A 12,761-nucleotide genomic window follows, 5' to 3' on the forward strand; every position below is an offset into this window, starting at 1 on the left:
GTGAGCAGAGGGTGAAGCAGATAGGGTGAGAGGTGTAATGGGCCATATCATGAAAGGCCTTATGGCCATGACAAGGACTTCGGCTTTTATGCTGGGTGAAATGGGAGATGCTGAAGGCTTTTGGCGACATTTTTAACAAGGTCATTGCTGTGTGAAGAGGCTCTAGTGGCAAGCATGTCCTCTGTGTTGCTCCCTCCACGACTCCTTTTGCCCCTTTTCCTGGCCTCCACACTGTTGGCACACCCCCTGGGACTGAGGCATAGATGTGGAAGGCCAGAGTCTAGACACAGGAAGGAGGAGTGAGTGTCAAAACTCCATGGGACCCTTGTCCCTACCCAGTGACTGGGCAAAATTGACCAAAATTTAGGGGCCTGCTCTCTGCAGCCTGAGGAATTTTAATTTTAGAATATCATGTTTCCAAAGAGAATGTCTGGAAAGCAAATTGTCAACTCCAATTTCTTCTCACTTTCATGATGTCCTTGGAAAGGTTCTTGGGGAACAAGGTCTCAGAAGCCTTGGTGCCAGCAGATTTCAAACCATTCAAACCCTGCCGGATAGGGGGTGTGATGGGTGTGTTGCTACCTCATTTCCAGCCACAAACAAACATCCAGGCCAATGCCCTTCCATTGCCCCTCAAGCCACTTTGGCTCTGCCCTGGGATCCCTCCCCTGCTGACCTCAGTATCCAAGTAATAAACCTCATGCCTTTGTGGCGTGTGTGGCATTGTCAGTCTTGACCTCTGAACCAAATTGGGGTGGTGGGGCATCCCCCTGCAGGTAACGAATGGTAAGGATTGGAGTTGGTGCTGTGAGCAGGATGTCTAGAAGATGGCACCCCAGGGTTCTACCTGCTCTTGCTTTGGTTCACTATCCTGGCCACCATCTGCAAACCCGCGTGCACTCCGCCGTGCCACACGTGCTGCATGCTACACTGCAAACAGAGACTTTGTTACAGATGTAGCTGTCTTAAATCACTTGATAACTACTTGATGTTTAGAGACAGCAGTGTGAGATTGGAGCCCTGCTTAAAGTGGCCCGGAGTTGTGTGTCTGATCCCAGACCTACCTGTACACTTGAGACCAAGGCTGTGGCTGATTCTAGCTCAGGGGAGAGACCATACCCTATGTGAGATCTGTGTCCATTAGGTGGCCACTCAGAAGGAGCACATTTGCAAGGAGGCGTTAGGTGACATGCCAAGTCAGGCCCACACTCCAGAGAGCAGATGCTCACTAGAACCCTTGAATACGGCCACCATCACAACAAGGATCCTGACCCTCTGGGTTCTAGGGAAGAACACCCCCTCTTAGGGAAGAACACCCAGAACACTGGTGTTCTTCCCTAAGAGATTAATTCCCCAAGAGATTAATTCAAACCCAAATTAAGCCTGTAAAGCAACCACTGCTATTGGAAGGCCTTCCAACTGCTAAGGCCACCTTGGTACAGTATAAAGCCAAACCTGGGCTCTCTGGCATATTCCGCCTGCAGAAGGGGCAGCCTCCCTGTCCCCAGTCCCTACCAGATGCCAGGATATTGGAAGGCAGCCCTCCTCGGACCCTTTGACTACCAGAGGAGCCTCTTGGTATGAACTAAGTGAAAAGCAGTGGGGATTCACAGACTATACAAGCAGCACTGCCAATCATCACAGGTGATGGGGCTCAGTGGGGAGCTTCTGTTCCTCATTTCTTAATCAGGACATCCCTAATAAAGAACCAGATCCAAACATCAGCACAATTGGCCACATTCCAGGCAATTATCTTAGCCCCGGATGGTCTGGCTAATGAATGGCCCCATCTGCACATCTTTACGAACTCTTGTGCCATTGCCTAAGAGTTGCCCCCTTTAGGGCAAAGAACTCTCAGAATCTCTTGCCTCACAGATAGATGTCCCCCAAATACCAATCAAGGTCATAGTTCTCCCTACCCATACATAGACCACAGTACAAGGGTCTCACCAGGACCCCCTCATCCCCTCTAGTAGCTGAGGCACTCTTGTCACTTCTCAGAAACACAATGCTGAGCTCTTGAAGGATTTGGTGGGATTTTCATCTTCCTTGCTAGCTTCAGGCTGCAGGTTGCAAGAGTGCTGGAGAGCTTATTTAAACAAGCACTGATTAACTTAAATATGGTGTGTTTCAGTCATCAAATACCAGAGATGAGTTATAATGAGTGGTCTGGTTCCATTTTATGATGCTTGCTGATAGCTTTGGAACCTCATCCCCATTATTCTCCATGCCCACATCTGGACAAGCTGATAAGAAAGCTGGGTGCTCTCTCCTTTGACACCAGCAGAAGATTCAAACCACACAAGACTTCACCTATGCTTGGCAATCCTCCCACCCACCATACCCACTGACCACATAAAGCCCTTAAATCAGTAGCCCTTTCTGGGCTCTCCTCTCAAGCCGTTTCAGACCAGTGAGAGGCCTTCCCTACTCTCCTCAGAGACTTCCATTAGGTAAGTAACAAAACTTTCCATGCCTTCAGAAAGAAAGAAAGAAAAACAAACAAACAAACATTAAGCACTCTTTGGCCCCCATACCTTCCAATCTGCTCTTTGGTCTATGGACATCACCAAATTCGTGTGTGTTGTGACTTCTCTGAAAGTTCCCTTCAATTTCCTGGGTTTTTTCAAGATTTTATTTATTTATTTATTTGAGAGAGAGCACACAAGCAAGGGGAGAGGCAGAAGGAGAGTAAGAAGCAGACTCCCCACTGAGCAGGGAGTCTCATGAGGGACTGCATCCCAGGACCCTGGAATTGTGACCTGAGTTGAAGACAGATGCCTAACTGACTGAGCCAGCCAGGGGTTCCCCTCAACTTCCTAAACGAAAACCTGGTTGCCCCCGATCACACAGGTTATCTGAAACCTTCTGCCTCCCCCATGTACCACTGGAACTGGAGATTGGGAGGACGTTCTCCTTGCTCTTTATTTGCACTCCCAGACATTATTCCTATCTTCAACCAACAACCCCAGTTCCTTTAAGAACAACAGACAAGCAGCCCTAACAGCTGGTAGCTGGCCTGGTACAAACTGTGCCAAAAGATTCGTGTGCTTGGTAGAGTCCTAGGACATCTACCTCACACAACCCCATGGTTCATGCCTGCAAGTGGGTCCTGAAACTTCTGGGGCCAAAGACTGATGAGGGGGGAGAACGAGTTTCCCCCAGTGTCCACAGGCACTCCTCCACATAAGGTGAAGCTGGGAAACTCTGGAGCATGGTATGTGCAGAGAAAGGCCAGGATACGTGCCAATCCTAAAACCTCCATGGCTTGGAGGGAACTCCTGAGTCTGAAGGGAGAATAGGACCCTGATGGCTGAGTACAGTGCAGGCCATGCCAGGGCAGCTATGACAGCATCAAAGTCTTAACTGGACCATTCTTCTGTGGCTTGGCAGGCAAGAACCAGACAGTCATTACTAGCTACTGGGCTTCCCTGGAAGTAACGTGAAGGGATGAGGGCAGCCTGGCTCCCAGGTACCCCATGTGGCTTATTCTGCATGTCTTCTGTGCCTATGGGCTAGGCTCTGAGCCTTCCCACGTGTTAGAACATCTGTTGAGAAGACCACTCCCATATGGAAATCTGATATAAGAAAAGGTTGGCATCTCCAATCCTCTAATCTAGACTATGAGGGAGGGCCGCGTAGGTGGCTTAGTTGGTTAAGTGTCTGCCTTCAGATCAGGTCATGGTCCCAGAAGTTCTGGAACTGAGCCCCACATCAGGTTCCCTGCTCAGCAGTGAGTCTACTTCTCCCTCTCCCTCGTGCTTGCGCTCGCTCTCTCTCTCTCTATCAAATAAATTAATAAAATCTAAAAAAAAAAAAAAGACTATGGGGGAAAGGATAAACTTCAAAATATGTGGATTGGGATAACCAGATAGCCATTTAGGGAAAAAAATAGATCCATTCTTCATATCATATAGCAAAATAAATTCTGAATGAAGAGATTCAAATGTAAAGAAACAAAACCAAACAAGTAGTAGATGAAAATGTGAATTCCTAGAAGTTAGGGAACCTAGAAACCTAGAACCTAGGAACCTAAAAGTTAGGGAAATTGTACTAGGACTCAGAATCAAGAAACAATAAGAGAAAACAGTGATAAACTTGACTACACAGATATCAATATTTGCATGATTAAACACAATCAAAGTAAAAAGACAAACTGGGGGAAATATTTACAACTCATATTACAGATAGCATTTATAAAGTTAATGTATAAAAGGTTATTTTAAAATTAGGGCTTTATTTCTGCACAGCAAAGGAAACAGTCAACAAAACAAAGAGGCAACCCACGGAATGGGAGAAGATATTCACAAATGACAATACAGACAAAGGGCTGGGGCGCCTGGGTGGCTCAGTGGGTTAAAGCCTCTGCCTTCGGCTCGGGTCATGATCCCAGGGTCCTGGGATTGAGCCCCGCATCGGGCTCTCTGCTCAATGGAGCCTGCTTCTCTCTCTCTCTGCCTGCCTCTCCGCCTACTTGTGATCTCTCTCTCTCTCTCTCTCTCTCTGTGAAATAAATGAATAAAATCTTTTTTAAAAAATACAAAGGGCTGATATCCAAGATCTATAAAGAACTCCTCAAACTCAACACTCACAAAACAGATAATCACATCAAAAAATGGGCAGAAGACGTGAACAGACACTTCTCCAAAGAAGGCATACAAATGGCTAACAGACACATGAAAAAATGTCCATCATCACTAGCCATCAGGGAGATTCAAATCAAAACCACATTGAGATACCACCTTATACCAGTTAGAATGGCCAAAATTAACAAGAGAGTAAACAACATGTGCTGGAGAGGATGTGAACAAAGGGGAACCCTCTTATACTGTTGGTGGGAATGCCAGTTGGTGCAGCCGCTTTGGAAAACTGTGGAGATTCCTTAAAAAATTAAATATAGAGCTACCCTATGACCCTGCAATTGCGCTACTGGGTATTTACCCCAAAGATACAGATGGAGTGAAAAGAAGGGCCATGTGTATGTACCTCAGTGTTCATAGCAGCAATGGCCACAGTCGCCAAACTCTGGAAAGAACCAAGATGCCCTTCAATGGACAAATGGATAAAGAAAATATGGTCCACATATACTATGGAGTATTGTGTCTCCATCAGAAAGGATGAATACCCAACTTTTGTATCAACATGGATGGGACTGGAGGAGATTATGCTGAGTGAAATAAGTCAAGCAGAGAGGGTCAATTATCATATGGTTTTGCTTATTTATGGAGCATAAGGAATAACACGGAGGACATGGAGAGGTGGAGAAGAGAAGGGAGTTGGGTGAAATTGGAGAGGGAGACAAACCATGAGAGACTGTGGACTCTGAGATACAAACTAAGAGTTTTGGAGGGGAAGGGGGTGGGAGGTTGGGTGAGCCTGGTGGTGGGTATTATGGAGGGCACGTATTACATGGAGTACTGGTTGTGGTGCATAAACAATGAATTCTGGGACACTGAAAAGAAATTTAAAAAATAAATTAAAATTTTAAAAAATTAGGGCTGTATTTTCAACAAACAATGCTTGGACTATTATTGAATAACCTTATACCAACAAAATGAACCTCAACCCTTACACCATACCATATATAAAAGTTAAAAGATATCATCAGCCAACTAAAAAGGGGGGAGTAGGAAGGACTGAAATATATATATCATCAACCAAAATGTAAAGTAGAAGCTTCTAGAAGAACATAGTAAAAACCTTAGTGACCTTGACTTTGGCCAAGATTTATTAAATAGGATACAGAAGAGCATGACATTTCAAGGAATGAAATCAGTGAAAAAACTTCATCAAAACTTGAAATTTTTGCTCCCCAAAATGAAATAAAATGAAAAGGCAAATCACAACCTGAGGGAAAATATTTACAAAACATATACCCAACAAATGACCTGTACCCCATCCTACAAAGAAGTCCTACATCTCAATTAGAAGACAAATGACCCAAATGAAAATGGGCTTACGATTTGAATGGGCACTTCACCAAAGAATATATGGCAAATAAATACAAGAAATAACACTCTATCATTAAGCATTAGAAAAATGTGGGGTACCTGGGTGGCTCAGTCGGTTGAGTGACTGGTTTCAGCTCAGGTCCTGATCTCATGGGTCATGGAATCAAGGCCCACACACGGCTCCATGCTTAGTGGAAGTCTACCGGGATATTCTCTCCATCTGCCCCTCTGTGACTTGTGTGTGTGTGTGTTCTCTCTCTCTCAAATAAATAAACCTTTTTTTTTAAAGGGAGCATGAGGCAGAGGGAGAGGGAGAAATAGATGCCCTGCTTAGCAAAGAGTCCAATGCAGGGCTCGATCCCAGAACCCTAGGATCATGACAGGAGCCAAAGGTAGACAATTAACTGATGAGCCACCCAGATGTCCTAAGTCTATTCTTTGTAACCATTTCTCTGTAATCCAACTGCTTATCATAACTTGTACATTTGCATCAAAAGAGACTATACAGGGCTTACTTTGTAATTTTTAAAATCTTAAACAATTGGTAAATTGGTGCGTTAAAAATATCTGCAGCTTGGAGGACCTGGGTAGCCCAGTCAGTTGAGTGTCCAGCTCTTGGTTTCAGCTCAGGCCATGATCTTAGGGTAGTGGTATCAAGTCCCATGCCAGGCTCTGGGCTCAGCACAGAATCTGCTTGAGACTCTCTCTCCCTCTCCCTCTGCCCCTCCCACTCATGCTCTCTCTCTTTCTTGAATAAATAAATAAATGTTTAAAATTTAGGGACACCTGGGTGGCTCAGTGTGTTAAGCTTCTGCCTTTGGCTCAGGTCACGATCTCAGGGTCCTGGGATCAAGCCCTGCATTGGGCTCTCTGCTCATAAGGGAGCCTGCTTCCCCCTCTCTCTCTGCCTGCCTCTCTGCCTGCTTGTGATATCTACCTCTCTCTCTCTCTCTCTCTCTCTGCGCCAAATAAATAAATAAAATCTTTTTTAAAAATAAATAAATAAAATAAAACATATATCTGCAGTGTATATCACAAAGGGTTAACATAATAGAACTTCTAAAACCAGAGAGAAGAGACCACCAACTAGGAAAAGAAGCCAATCACAGACAAATAAGTGAAATGGTGCTTAAATATATGAAAAGATGCTTGACTTCACCCACAAAGATGCAAAAGGAAACCACACTGAAATGCCATTTCTTCTCAGATTGGCAAAATTCCAAATATTTAACAAAATATTTGTTTACGAGTTTGTAAGGAAACATCACCAGTGGGAATGTAAGATGGTGCAACCCTATGGGAGGGAACTAGGCAACACCCCGCAAAAATGAATTACAAATGCCTACTGAAGGGGCGCCTGGGGCCTCAGTCAGTTAAGCTCTGTCTTCGGCTCAGGTCATGATCCCTGGGGTCCTGGGACTGAGCCCCACAGCAGGCTCCTGGCTTAGTGGAGACTCTACTTCTCCCCCTCCCTCTGCCACTCCCCCCTGCTTGTGTGCACACACACTCTCTCCCTCTCAAATAATAAATAAAATATTTAAAACAAAACAAAACAAATGCTCACTCACCAGACAATTTGTAGGAATCTATCTCAAAATTAAACTGGCAAAACTATGTGGAGACCTGCACAAAAATATTCACTGTAGCACTATTTTTTAAAGATCTTATTTATTTATTTATTTATTTATTTGAGAGAGATAACACTTGAGGGGGGAGGGTCAGAGGGAGAAGTAGGCTCCCTGCTGAGCGGGCCCCCACCCCGCCCCCCGCCCATGCTGAACTCGAGCCCGGGACTCCAGGATCATGACCTGAGCCAAAGATAGACGCTTCACTGACTGAGCCAGCCAGGTGCCCTATAGGACTATTTTTCATAGCAAAAGACGGGAAACAACCCACATGTCCAGTAATTGCAACTTGTCGAATCCACACACAAGCAGGGGAGTGAGTATACCCCTGCAAAAAGAGTAAGGAGTATTCCTAGACGCTGCTAGTGAGAGGTCTCCAGCATACTGTTAAGTGAAAAAAGCCAAAATGCAGAACAGTAGGCACAGGATGCTACTGTTCATTGAAATTTACTCAGATTTTTAAATAAATGGTTACCAATAGGGAGAGGAAGGTAACAGGTTGGTGGGGACAGGGAGAGGAGCTGGACTTCTCTGGATGGACTTTCCTTTGTAGTAATCCTAAAACAAAGTTACAAGAAAACCTGAAAACTGGGGCACCTGGGTGGCTCCGTCAGTGGATCGTAGGATCTCTGAGTTGTGGGTTTCGGCCTCAAGTTGGATGTAGAGATTGCTTAAAAATAAAATCTTTAAAGAAAAACGAAAAATTTCACCCTAAAGAGCAAAAGCAAAACGGAATGAAGGAACCAATATAGAGTCTTGACTTCACAGAAACAAAGTACTTTCCTCTAAAGCAGAGCGATACCCTAAAGAAGGTATAGCCCAACAACAAAGAACCACAGAAGAATGTTAGACTGTTTTCAATAATCATACTGTTAGTAAAAATGGCATTGTTATTCTGACATAATTATATATAAATAATAAAGTTAATGACTGTGCTAAGAAAATCAGGATCCAAGATTTTTATTTTTATTAAACATTTTTATTTAAATTCAATTAATTAACTTATAATGTATTATTGGTTTCAGAGGTACAGGCCTATGATTCATCAGTCTTACACAATTCCCAGTGCTCATCATATCACATGCCTTCCTTAACGTCCATCACCCAATTACCCCATCCCTCCAGCAACCCCAGTTCATTTCCTATGACTAAGACTCTCTTGGGGCACCTGTGTGGCTCAGTCGTTAAGCATCTGCCTTCACCTCCGGTCATGGTCCCAGAGTGCTGGGATCGAGACCCACTCGCTCCACGAAGAGTCTGCTTCTCCTTGTGCGCTCTCTCTCTCTCTGTAAAATAAATAAATAAAATATTTTTTTTAAAAGGACTCTCTTGGGGCACCTGGGTGGCTCAGTGGGTTAAGCTTCTGCCTTCAGCTCAGGTCGTGGTCTCAGGGTCCTGGGATCGAGCCCCGCATCGGGTTCTCTGCTCAGCGGGGAGCCTTCTTCCTCCTCTCTCTCTGCCTGCCTCTCTGCCTACTTGTGATCTCTTTCTCTCTCTGTCAAATAAGTAAATAAAATCTTTACAAAAAAAAAAAAAAAAAGGACTGTCTTATGGTTTGTCCCTCTCTGGTTTCATCAGGATCCAAGATTTTTTTTTAAAAGATTTTATTTATTTATTTGACAGAGAGACACAGTGAGAGAAGGAACACAGCAGGGGAAGTGGGAGAGGGAGAAGCAGTCTTCCCGCCATGCAGGGAGCCGGATGGGGGGCTCAATCCCAGGATCCTGGGATCATGACCTAAGCTGAAGCCAGCCACTTAACCAAGTGAGCCACCCAGGCACCTCAGGATCCAAGATTTTTAACACAAGAGAAAAAGAGATGCAAATATAAAGAAGTTAATAATCACCTAGCCCTAAATTTGAATTTGAAATATCAGTGTGAATTCATGTTTTTACATTAAAATTTTTTTTTCCTAGCTTTGTCCTCTGAAAAGACATAGACATAATGACCAACCTGATGGCAACAAGCACTCCTAGAGCCCCAGTTGTGTGTTCCAAATGCTATTTCCCAATGGGATAGACTAGGGTTTCTTGAAAAAAATATGCTGATTCTAGGGTTCCAGGTATTATGGGAGATGAACTTGGAATATCTTTTCTTATTAGAAATCAAGTAAGTGATCAATGATGACAATGTATTAAAAAGACTCAGGTTAAACCTAAAGAGGTTTCCACTGGCCAAAGATGGAATGATTGTTAATTTTTAAAACTGTAATGGATTAAAATATATCAAATATGTTGAAGTCTTTGAGTTCAAATGATAATAGAAAGAAACATACCTACCTGGTCACCTCTGAAGAATGACAGAAAACCAGTTTATTACTCTGAAAGCTCATAAATAAAGGCAATGATTAAGCATTCAACTTGCTGTCCTGTATGGATCCCAAACAACTGGTAGTTTGGGGGGCACACACATGACCTTCTTGCAGGAATCTCCCATCCTACGTTAATACCTTGCTAAAGGGGAAAAACAACGTTAGCCTGACAATGGCAAGGCCACAAGGCCTCTGCTATCTTGTAGGTCCTCTTTAGTATATGAAAGTTCTTTTGAAACCTCCCTTTTTCTTACCTCCCCCAACCCCATAGTATATAGTCAGCCACCCCTCACAACCCTAGGGCAGCAGCTTTTTCTACCCACGTGTCCTGTCCCCCTGCTTTAATAAACCACCATTTTGCACCAAAGATGTCTCAAGAATTCTTTCTTGGTCATCGGCTCCGGACCTCACCCCACTGAACCTCACTTATATTCTGAAACTTCATTAACCAGGGTAAGTTTGTCTTTCTGGAACTGTTTCCACAAATGCAGCAGGGATACCAATACCAGAATGCTGCCATCTTGCAAACTCCTAATGAAACACAGGCAGGCAGGACTGTTAGAGGAAATGCATGATGCACACTTAGGAAGTGTCACGTGCCAATGCAAAATCTAATTAGTCTCCACCTCTAAGTTTACAGGAACTCCTAGTGACAGAAAGACACCACAAGAATGCAAAGGCCAAAATCCCAAAAATGAGAAACTCCACAGGATGCATGACCAGAATTTGATAAATTTCAAAGAGGTTTAAAAAAAAAAAAGCGGGAGGAAGCTATTGATTACAATATTCAACCCTTATACTCATTGCAGCACTTTTTACAATAGCTAAAATATGGAGGCCATCCAAGTGTCCACCTACTGACGAATAAAGAATATCTACAATGGGATACTACTCAACCATGAAAAAGAATGAAATCTTGCCATTTGCTACAACATGGATGGATCTGGACAGTCTAACGCTGAGTGGGGATAGGTCAATCAGAGAAGGTCCCATGTGATTTCACGCATGTGAAATTTAAGAAACAAAACAAAGAAAAAGAAAGAAAAGCCAAATCAAAAGGCTGACTGACTACAGCAAACAAACTGGTAGGTGGGAGGAGGGGGGTTTGGTGAAACAGGCGAAGGGGATTGAGAGTACAAGTATCTTGAGGCCTGAGTAAGGTAAGAATTGTTGGCTCGCCGCTACCATGCGTAGCTTAGGAATGTTCACTACCATACTCTACCATACACCTGAAACCAATATAACATATGCTAACTACAGTAAATTTTAAATTTTAAAATAAGTAAGATTCTAGTTTTAAAAAATTAAAGAAAATGTAAGTCTGTCAACCAAATGCATTATGCATTGCTAGTTTTGATGGGGTTTTGGAATATAGGTGAAGTTTGGTGGGGTGAAGTCCAGAGCCAACACCAAGAAAGAACCCTTGAGACGTCTCTGGTGCAAAAGGGTAGTTGTAGGACCTGTGGGCAGAAAAATCCGCTCTGGGGTTGTGAGGTGTGGCTGATTACATACTTGGGAATTTGGGGGAGGTATGGAAGAGGGAGCTTTCAAAAGGATTTTTGTATGTTAAAGAAGACCCACAGGATGCCAGAGTCCTGGCCACTGCCAAGTTAAGGGTGTTTTCCCCCCTAGGGAAGCACCGGCGGTAAGGTAGTCGGGAGCTTCCTGGAGGAACATGACACTCGGCCTCGAGTATGTGCCAATGGGCTGTAGATTGTGAGGACATTTGATTGTATCTGGAAACTAGGTTGTGGATGGGAAGGCTTTGTGCTCGCGGGTCGCTAAGCCTTGCCGGTTGTGATCGCCACAAGCCGGCCATCTGCTTTTCCTTCAGGGCAGCCGGGAGAGCCTGGGGAACGCCACATGCATCCCACGGGCGCGGGCAGCCGGGGGGGGGGTGGTCAGCTCCCGCCTGTCCTCAGCTTGTCTCCTGCTCCCTCGTCAGTCTGAGTCGGGACTCACACACACTGACGGGCACCGGCTACCCGCTGACAGTGAAGGGTGACGGGGAACACTGAGGTGTGACCACGCTTTGGCAGCTCCGCAGACCTGGAAGTCCAACGAACGAGCTGCTGCGTGGGGCTGGGGAAGGAGGGAGCCCGGCAGGGACGCAGGCGAAGCGCCGGGGTCAGTACGGCTTCGGCGGCTGGAGGGACACGAGCTAAACTACCTCCTCTAGCGTCGCGTACGCCGGAAGCGTCCACCCTGAGCAGCTGGAAAGCCGCAGTACGCGAGGGGCGTCCCCCGCACGCCCCGCACCCCGTCTGCCCGAGGTCACGGGGCGCCCAATCCCGGGGTTCGCGCATCAGGAGAGGCGACGCGACCAACTCTCCCGCCCGCCCGCGCCCCTCGCGCGTTCCAGCCCGCGCCGCCTGAGGCTCCTCTCCGGGGGCGCCCCCGCGGGGCCGCTCACCGCCCTCCGCGGCGCGGGCTTCCAACCCCCCCCAAGGGCCGTCACGGCCAGTGCAGGCGGCGGAGCGGGCCCTCAGTGCCACACGCGACCGCCGCCAGGCCCTCGCCGGGTCCCGGGCCACAGCAACGAGAAGGCTCTTTCAGAGGGGGAAATGCCACCCGCTCGAGGCGGTCGGGGGGCCGCTGGGGACAGACACCCGAAACCCACAGCAGCAGCGGCGCAAGCCGGGCCGCAGCAGGGCCGCCGGAAGTGCGGTGCGCGCAAGGCCCGGGCGCGGTGTGGCCTCTCTAGGCGCGCGGGAGGTCTCCGCTCTCGGTGGCTCTGGCGCGCGCCGCAGAGCTGTCCGTCAGGAAAATGGCGCCGGCGGGGAAGGCGGGGCCGAGGGCCGCGCTGGGGGCTGTCGCACGCCAGGACTGGTGGCCCGGGGGCGTGGGCGGGGACTGAGGAGGCGGGGCCCCCCG

This window comes from Martes martes (assembly GCF_963455335.1).
Source record: "Martes martes genome assembly, chromosome: 4".
NCBI classification, from domain to species: Eukaryota; Metazoa; Chordata; class Mammalia; order Carnivora; family Mustelidae; genus Martes; species Martes martes.